The sequence below is a fragment of the Drosophila subpulchrella genome, unplaced genomic scaffold (genome assembly GCF_014743375.2).
Source record: "Drosophila subpulchrella strain 33 F10 #4 breed RU33 unplaced genomic scaffold, RU_Dsub_v1.1 Primary Assembly Seq147, whole genome shotgun sequence".
Lineage (NCBI taxonomy): Eukaryota > Metazoa > Arthropoda > Insecta > Diptera > Drosophilidae > Drosophila > Drosophila subpulchrella.
The window spans coordinates 152501-162500 of NW_023665487.1; the positions used below are offsets into that span (position 1 = coordinate 152501).

Here is a 10000-nt window from a genome sequence, read left to right on the forward strand (position 1 = left end):
GCACATGTCCCATAAGGTTCATGTTTTAATTGCATGTATTAGCTCTAGAATTACCACAGTTATCCAAGTAACTGTTAACGATCTAAGGAACCATAACTGATATAATGAGCCTTTTGCGGTTTCACTTTTAATTCGTGTGTACTTAGACATGCATGGCTTAATCTTTGAGACAAGCATATAACTACTGGCAGGATCAACCAGAATAATGTTTTTATTCATATTTCATTCATATTTTTGAATAGAAATTAGCAATATAAATTTTATAGATTGTTTTCTATCGAATACGGCCATTTTTATATAGCATTCGTATACGTTTGTTGTTTTCACAATATATACTTGTTCCGCCACTAATAATAACAAGTTTTTTAATTATTGATGTTAAAAACACAATATTTTTTTTCGTAATACGTAATAATTTTCTTTATATTTGCATATTTCATTCTAAAATATCTTTTTTGTTCGACATACGTCATTATTGTATCCACACATGTACAATTTTTGTTTAACCAATATAAAATATTGAATTAAATCATTTGTATTTTGATGATAAATTTAAAATTTATCTGTATATATTCATATAAGACTCTTTGGTAATATATAATATAAAACCGAGCGCATATATGATATGTACGTTAGAAAAAATAATATATATATATATTATTTTCTTTTAATATAGGGACACCTCTTTTAATTTATCCCCGCAGGGAATTATCACATAACTCAGTATGTGATAATGGCAGACCAATATACATATATATCAAGATTATCAATACAAAATATATATCATTATTAGCCTGCCTCAATTGTAATTATTTATTTGGATTAACGATAAAGTTCGGAAACAATTTGTTATTCTATGTATAATAGAAACCTTGGCCTTTGTTTCAACATTATTATCTTTGGGCTTAAAATATTAACCGTGGAGCCAAGTCTCATATTCATAAATGAATAAAGAAACAAATTTGACGGATTAATATCTTCTCTACCGACAGACAGTATTTTGTCACGTCAATAGTAGATGGCCGGCCCATTGACCATCCTATAGTAGTTTTTGGACCCAATATCTTTAATTCGGGTATTTTCAATTGTCTTTGCCAATCAACCGTTTGGTACTCTCTCATATAATAAGAGAATACACATATAATTCCATTATATGGATATATCTTCATTATTTTATTTGCTACATCACCCTATAATAGTTTTTGAACCCGTCAACTTCAATTCGGGTATTTTCAATTGTCTTTGCCAACCATTTATATGGTATTCTCTATTATAATAAGAGAATACTAGTGTATATCCATTATATGGATATATCATCTTCATATTATTTGCTACACCACCCTATAGTAGTTTTTGAACCCATCATCTGCAATTCGGGTATTTTCAATTGTCTTTGCCAACCAACTATACGGTATTCTCTCTTATAATAAGAGAATACAAGTATATTTTCATTATATGGATATAATGCCATTTATTTTTCAATATCCATATAATTCATTTAGTTTTGTATGTACAAAACAAGTTTTCTTTATAGTATTGACAAAATCATATGTTTACGCATAACATAAGTTTTGACCAATACGAGGAGGGGCCCGCCAACGACCACCTCCCTATAGTAGTTTTTTACCCCACGCACTATTGCGTGCCTGTTTACAGTACTAGTGCCAGCTATCACTAGGTTTATATATCGTGTTTCAGTGATATATGGGTAAATTCTACCATTTATTCTTATGTATATGGCATTTCTATGCCATATTTATACAATCCATTCATATCTTAATGTATATTTATTATATTATACATTATTATGCCTTATAGGTATTATACCTATAAGCCATATCCATACGATTCATTCACTAGTGCCGCCCCTCACTAGGTTTATAATTGTTATATCATTGATATACAATTTATTTCTATATATATGGCATTTATATGCCATATCCATACAATGCATTCACATTTCAATGTATATTTACTTGTTATACATTATTATGCCTTATAGGTATTATACCTATAAGCCATATCCATACGATTCACTTATATAAATATATGTATATTTTTCTATACATAATTTTTTTTTACTTTTGTATGGATTTCTATGCATATCCATAGTTTATATGGATATGCTTGGCGTTCTATATAGTATTGACAAATTCATATGCATAACATAAGTTTTGACCAATACGAGGAGGGGCCCGCCAACGACCACCTCCCTATAGTAGTTTTTTACCCCACGCACTATTGCGTGCCTGTTTACAGTACTAGTGCCAGCTATCACTAGGTTTATATATCGTGTTTCAGTGATATATGGGTAAATTCTACCATTTATTCTTATGTATATGGCATTTCTATGCCATATTTATACAATCCATTCATATCTTAATGTATATTTATTATATTATACATTATTATGCCTTATAGGTATTATACCTATAAGCCATATCCATACGATTCATTCACTAGTGCCGCCCCTCACTAGGTTTATAATTGTTATATCATTGATATACAATTTATTTCTATATATATGGCATTTATATGCCATATCCATACAATGCATTCACATTTCAATGTATATTTACTTGTTATACATTATTATGCCTTATAGGTATTATACCTATAAGCCATATCCATACGATTCACTTATATAAATATATGTATATTTTTCTATACATAATTTTTTTTTACTTTTGTATGGTTTCTATGCATATCCATAGTTTATATGGATATGCTTGGCGTTCTATATAGTATTGACAAATTCATATGCATAACATAAGTTTTGACCAATACGAGGAGGGGCCCGCCAACGACCACCTCCCTATAGTAGTTTTTTACCCCACGCACTATTGCGTGCCTGTTTACAGTACTAGTGCCAGCTATCACTAGGTTTATATATCGTGTTTCAGTGATATATGGGTAAATTCTACCATTTATTCTTATGTATATGGCATTTCTATGCCATATTTATACAATCCATTCATATCTTAATGTATATTTATTATATTATACATTATTATGCCTTATAGGTATTATACCTATAAGCCATATCCATACGATTCATTCACTAGTGCCGCCCCTCACTAGGTTTATAATTGTTATATCATTGATATACAATTTATTTCTATATATATGGCATTTATATGCCATATCCATACAATGCATTCACATTTCAATGTATATTTACTTGTTATACATTATTATGCCTTATAGGTATTATACCTATAAGCCATATCCATACGATTCACTTATATAAATATATGTATATTTTTCTATACATAATTTTTTTTTACTTTTGTATGGTTTTCTATGCATATCCATAGTTTATATGGATATGCTTGGCGTTCTATATAGTATTGACAAATTCATATGCATAACATAAGTTTTGACCAATACGAGGAGGGGCCCGCCAACGACCACCTCCCTATAGTAGTTTTTTACCCCACGCACTATTGCGTGCCTGTTTACAGTACTAGTGCCAGCTATCACTAGGTTTATATATCGTGTTTCAGTGATATATGGGTAAATTCTACCATTTATTCTTATGTATATGGCATTTCTATGCCATATTTATACAATCCATTCATATCTTAATGTATATTTATTATATTATACATTATTATGCCTTATAGGTATTATACCTATAAGCCATATCCATACGATTCATTCACTAGTGCCGCCCCTCACTAGGTTTATAATTGTTATATCATTGATATACAATTTATTTCTATATATATGGCATTTATATGCCATATCCATACAATGCATTCACATTTCAATGTATATTTACTTGTTATACATTATTATGCCTTATAGGTATTATACCTATAAGCCATATCCATACGATTCACTTATATAAATATATGTATATTTTTCTATACATAATTTTTTTTTACTTTTGTATGGATTTCTATGCATATCCATAGTTTATATGGATATGCTTGGCGTTCTATATAGTATTGACAAATTCATATGCATAACATAAGTTTTGACCAATACGAGGAGGGGCCCGCCAACGACCACCTCCCTATAGTAGTTTTTTACCCCACGCACTATTGCGTGCCTGTTTACAGTACTAGTGCCAGCTATCACTAGGTTTATATATCGTGTTTCAGTGATATATGGGTAAATTCTACCATTTATTCTTATGTATATGGCATTTCTATGCCATATTTATACAATCCATTCATATCTTAATGTATATTTATTATATTATACATTATTATGCCTTATAGGTATTATACCTATAAGCCATATCCATACGATTCATTCACTAGTGCCGCCCCTCACTAGGTTTATAATTGTTATATCATTGATATACAATTTATTTCTATATATATGGCATTTATATGCCATATCCATACAATGCATTCACATTTCAATGTATATTTACTTGTTATACATTATTATGCCTTATAGGTATTATACCTATAAGCCATATCCATACGATTCACTTATATAAATATATGTATATTTTTCTATACATAATTTTTTTTTACTTTTGTATGGATTTCTATGCATATCCATAGTTTATATGGATATGCTTGGCGTTCTATATAGTATTGACAAATTCATATGCATAACATAAGTTTTGACCAATACGAGGAGGGGCCCGCCAACGACCACCTCCCTATAGTAGTTTTTTACCCCACGCACTATTGCGTGCATGTTTACAGTACTAGTGCCAGCTATCATTAGGTTTATATATCGTGTTTCAGTGATATATGGGTAAATTCTACCATTTATTCTTATGTATGTATATGGCATTTCTATGCCATATTTATATAATTCATTCATATCTTAATTTATATTTATTATATTATACATTATTATGCCTTATAGGTATTATACCTATAAGCCATATCCATACGATTCATATACTAGTGCAGCCCCTCACTAGGTTTATATATCTCATTTTAATTATATATTGGTAAATTCTATTATTTATTCTTGTGTATATGGCACTTATATGCCGCCATATCTATAAAAATGCATTTATATTTCAATGTATATTTTCTATATTATACATTATTATGCCTTAAAAAGTTATTATACCTACCATAAGGCGATATCCATACGATTCATTTATATAAAAGATATATGTATAATTTTCTATACATAATTTTTTTTTATGAATATATGGGTTTCCTAAGCATATCCATATAATACATTTAGTTTTATATGGATTAGATTGGTCTTCTTTATTGTATTGCCAAACTCATATTGATAAAATAAGTTTTGAACAATAAGAGGATCAGCCGCCAACCAACCAACCACTGCTACCATTGGAGGAACATATACTTACTTTTTATTGTCCTCTTACTTGAATGGTCCTCTCTTTACTTGAAAATTTCATTACCATAGGAATCTATTTATACATGGAATATGATTTCCACTACTTTTTCGCGTCACTAATAATTAATATGACGATACAGACTTGCTACCATAACATAAGTCTTGAACAATAATAGGAGCAGCCGCCAACCAACCACCAACCAACCAACCACTGCTACCATTGATAGTAATTTTATATGTCCTCTTTAGTTGAATTTCAATACCATAGGAATATTTATACATGGAATATGTTTTGCCACTACTTTTTCGCGTCACTAATAATATGACGATACAGTCTTGCTACCATAACATAAGTTTTGAACAATAAGAGGAGCAGACACACCAACCAACCAACCGCGCTGCTACCATTATATATACTTATATTTATATAAGTCCTCTTTACTTGAATGGCCTCTTTACTTGAATTTCAATACCATAGGAATATTTATTTATACATGGAATATGTTTTGCCACTACTTTTTCGCGTCACTAATAATATGACGATATAGACTTGCTACCATAACATAAGTTTTGAACAATAAGAGGAGCAGACACCAACCAACCAACCGCTGCTACCATTGAATGAACCATATATACAAACTTTTATATATGTCCTCTTTACTTGAATTTTAATACCATAGGAATATTTATACATGGAATATGTTTGCCACTTTATCATCGCGTCACTAATAAGATGACGATACATTTTGTTTGTTCAATATTTACTTATATATTGATGTTTCCAATTTAGGTCTTTTATATTTCTTCTTCCCTACCTTACACACCACAAACAAAGTGGCGTGCGATGCTGCAAGCAAGCATAATGATTATGCCCGCTTGCAACATCTTTATTATCGAATCATCAAGCAAAGGATAAGCTTCAGTGGATCGCAGTATGGCAGCTGCTCAACCACTTACAACACCTTGCCTGTTACAAAAGTCGTTTACAATTGATTCTAGGCTTTGTCATTGTATTAAATAATGCTTTTATATGTAACTAGCGCGGCATCAGGTGATCAAAGATCCTCCCAATTTACTATGTTACAAATTACATTGGCATCACATCCATTGTCGTTTATAAAGTAAATTATAAACTTTAAATGGTTTAGAAGCCATACAATGCAAATTGCCCCTTATTTATCATTGCAGTCCAGCACGGATACGACCTTAGAGGCGTTCAGGCATAATCCAACGGACGTAGCGTCATACCACTGTTCGCTCGAACAAGTATTGTGCCATTGGTCCGTACCTGCGGTTCCTCTCGTACTACGCAGGAATGCTGTCGCAACAACGTTTTGTCATTAGTAGGGTAAAACTAACCTGTCTCACGACGGTCTAAACCCAGCTCACGTTCCCTTGCATGGGTGAACAATCCAACGCTTGGTGAATTTTGCTTCACAATGATAGGAAGAGCCGACATCGAAGGATCAAAAAGCGACGTCGCTATGAACGCTTGGCCGCCACAAGCCAGTTATCCCTATGGTAACTTTTCTGACACCTCTTGTTAAAAACTCTTTAAACCAAAAGGATCGATAGGCCGAGCTTTTGCTGTCCCTGTGTGTACTGAACACCGAGATCAAGTCAGCATTTGCCCTTTTGCTCTATGTGTGGTTTCTGTCCGCACTGAGCTGGCCTTGGGACACCTCCGTTATTATTTGAGAGATGTACCGCCCCAGTCAAACTCCCTACCTGGCAATGTCCTTGAATTGGATCATACCTGAGTAATTGGAGTTATACCAAATTTTCAAATCAAAAATACATAAATGCACCGTTTTATTAAAGAATTTGTTTGCGATTATATAACAAACTCGTGATACTTTGATCAAGAAGCTTGCATCAAAACCCAATACCATAAGATATAATAAATATATCCGTATAATGGCTAGGAAATGATACACGTTCCATTTAATCAAGTAAGTAAGGAAACAATAAGAGTAGTGGTATTTCATTGGCGATACCAAACCGAAGTCTAATATCTCCCACTTATTCTACACCTCTTATGTCTCCTTACACTGCCAGATTAGAGTCAAGCTCAAAAGGGTCTTCTTTCCCCGCTAATTATTCCAAGCCCGTTCCCTTGGCTGTGGTTTCGCTAGATAGTAGATAGGGACAGTAGGAATCTCGTTAATCCATTCATGCGCGTCACTAATTAGATGACGAGGCATTTGGCTACCTTAAGAGAGTCATAGTTACTCCCGCCGTTGACCCGCGCTTACTTGAATTTCTTCACTTTGACATTCAGAGCACTGGGCAGAAATCACATTGTGTCAACACCCGCTAGGGCCATCACAATGCTTTGTTTTAATTAGACAGTCGGATTCCCCAAGTCCGTGCCAGTTCTGAATTGATTGTTAATTGATAATCGTTATAATTAATAAGAACTAATTGGTTTAACCCAATTAGTATTCTTAAAAATTTTAGCAAGAAAGTTCCACAATTGGCTACGTAACTAAACTATCCGGGGAACAAGTGACCAACATAAATGCCAGACACTCTATTTACCCAGAACGAGCACATAAACCATGTTATTGTTTCCCAATCAAGCCCGACTATCTCAATCTTCAGAGCCAATCCTTATCCCGAAGTTACGGATCTAATTTGCCGACTTCCCTTACCTACATTATTCTATCGACTAGAGACTCTTCACCTTGGAGACCAGCTGCGGATATTGGTACGGCCTGTTGAGAAGTTTGCGTGTCCCCACCATAAATTTTCAAGGTCCGAGGAGAAAATATCGACACAACAGTATATGTCATGCTCTTCTAGCCCATCTACCATATCTCTCTGCGAAAGACTTCCATGGTAGTACGGCTATAAAACAGAAAAGAAAACTCTTCCGATATCTCTCGACGGCTTCTTTATGGTCGTTCCTGTTGCCAGGATGAGCACGAGGCCCATATTTAATAACAAACGGATACTCAACAGGTTACGGAATTGGAACCGTATTCCCTTTCGTTCAAAATTATTCAAGTATATTAATTAGCTTGATTTATATAATATAATTATATTTGTATGGCATTTGTGTTTTACTTGAAAATTTTCGGCTTTCGCCTTGAACTTAGGACCGACTAACTCGTGATCAACCACTGTTCACACGAAACCCTTCTCCACTTCAGTCCTCCAAGGTCTCATTCGATTATTTGCTACTACCACCAAGATCTGTACCAATGGCAGCTCCATGCAGGCTTACGCCAAACACTTCTACGCATACCATTGTACCTTCCTACTCACTAAAGTTTCAAAATTTATATCACAAGTAATATAAATCATCTACTTTAGCGGTAATGTATAGGTATACAACTTAAGCGCCATCCATTTTAAGGGCTAGTTGCTTCGGCAGGTGAGTTGTTACACACTCCTTAGCGGATTTCGACTTCCATGATCACCGTCCTGCTGTTTTAAGCAACCAACGCCTTTCATGGTATCTGCATGAGTTGTTAATTTGGGCACCGTAACATTACGTTTGGTTCATCCCACAGCGCCAGTTCTGCTTACCAAAAGTGGCCCACTGGGCACATTATATCATAACCTTGAACTTCATATCAAGAAAGTTAAGGTTCTTACCCATTTAAAGTTTGAGAATAGGTTAAGATCGTTTCGACCCTAAGGCCTCTAATCATTCGCTTTACCAGATAAGATTATTTTATATAACATTAAAATGCACCAGCTATCCTGAGGGAAACTTCGGAAGGAACCAGCTACTAGATGGTTCGATTGGTCTTTCGCCCCTATACTCAATTCTGACAATCGATTTGCACGTCAGAACTGTTTCGGTCTTCCATCAGGGTTTCCCCTGACTTCAACCTGATCAAGTATAGTTCACCATCTTTCGGGTCACAGCATATATGCTCAAGGTACGTTCCAGTTAGAGGCATAAATAATATAAATATCATTATACATAACTATATAGAACGCCCCGGGATTGTGTTAATTAGCTATAAATAGTTAAAAAACTAATCCCATTATTAGTCAAGTTAATTACGCTATTAGGTTTATATCCCAATAACTTGCACATATGTTAGACTCCTTGGTCCGTGTTTCAAGACGGGTCCCGAAGGTATCCTGAATCTTTCGCATTGTTAATCATACAAGTGCATATAATAAACACAAAAATCAATGATAATTATGCCATTATATAATTCCGAAAAATTAACGCACTGTATTCATATAAATCTATCAGCACTTTATCAAATTAATAACATTTATTCTGTGTTAAAATGCAAGCAAATTAATTTGAATAAACTATAAGTTATATTTTATGATAAATTTTGTATGCTAATAGATTACAATGTCCTTATATGGAAAAAATGCACACTATTATCATAATATTGTTTAAATATTACAATTTTAATGATGAATTTTCCATAACGGATATTCAGGTTCATCGGGCTTAACCTCTAAGCAGTTTCACGTACTGTTTAACTCTCTATTCAGAGTTCTTTTCAACTTTCCCTCACGGTACTTGTTTACTATCGGTCTCATGGTTATATTTAGTTTTAGATGGAGTTTACCACCCACTTAGTGCTGCACTATCAAGCAACACGACTCTTTGGAAACATCATCTAGTAATCATTAACGTTATACGGGCCTGGCACCCTCTATGGGTAAATGGCCTCATTTAAGAAGGACTTAAATCGTTAATTTCTCATACTAGAATATTGACGCTCCATAC

At 33.6% G+C, this 10000-nt stretch overlaps 2 non-coding genes across 2 annotated transcripts in view; both read right to left on the reverse strand.

Moving 5' to 3' along the window:
• The window catches only part of LOC119558890, a 1995-nt gene extending 1791 nt beyond the window's left edge, over positions 1 to 204 (reverse strand). Inside the window, exon 1 of the ribosomal RNA XR_005220510.1 lies at positions 1 to 204. This exon is cut by the window's left edge and continues 1791 nt beyond it. This is a non-coding gene — a ribosomal RNA (small subunit ribosomal RNA).
• Positions 205 to 6182: 5978 nt separating this feature from the next.
• LOC119558901 overlaps positions 6183 to 10000 on the reverse strand; it is a 3971-nt gene continuing 153 nt past the window's right edge. Inside the window, exon 1 of the ribosomal RNA XR_005220520.1 lies at positions 6183 to 10000. This exon is cut by the window's right edge and continues 153 nt beyond it. This is a non-coding gene — a ribosomal RNA (large subunit ribosomal RNA).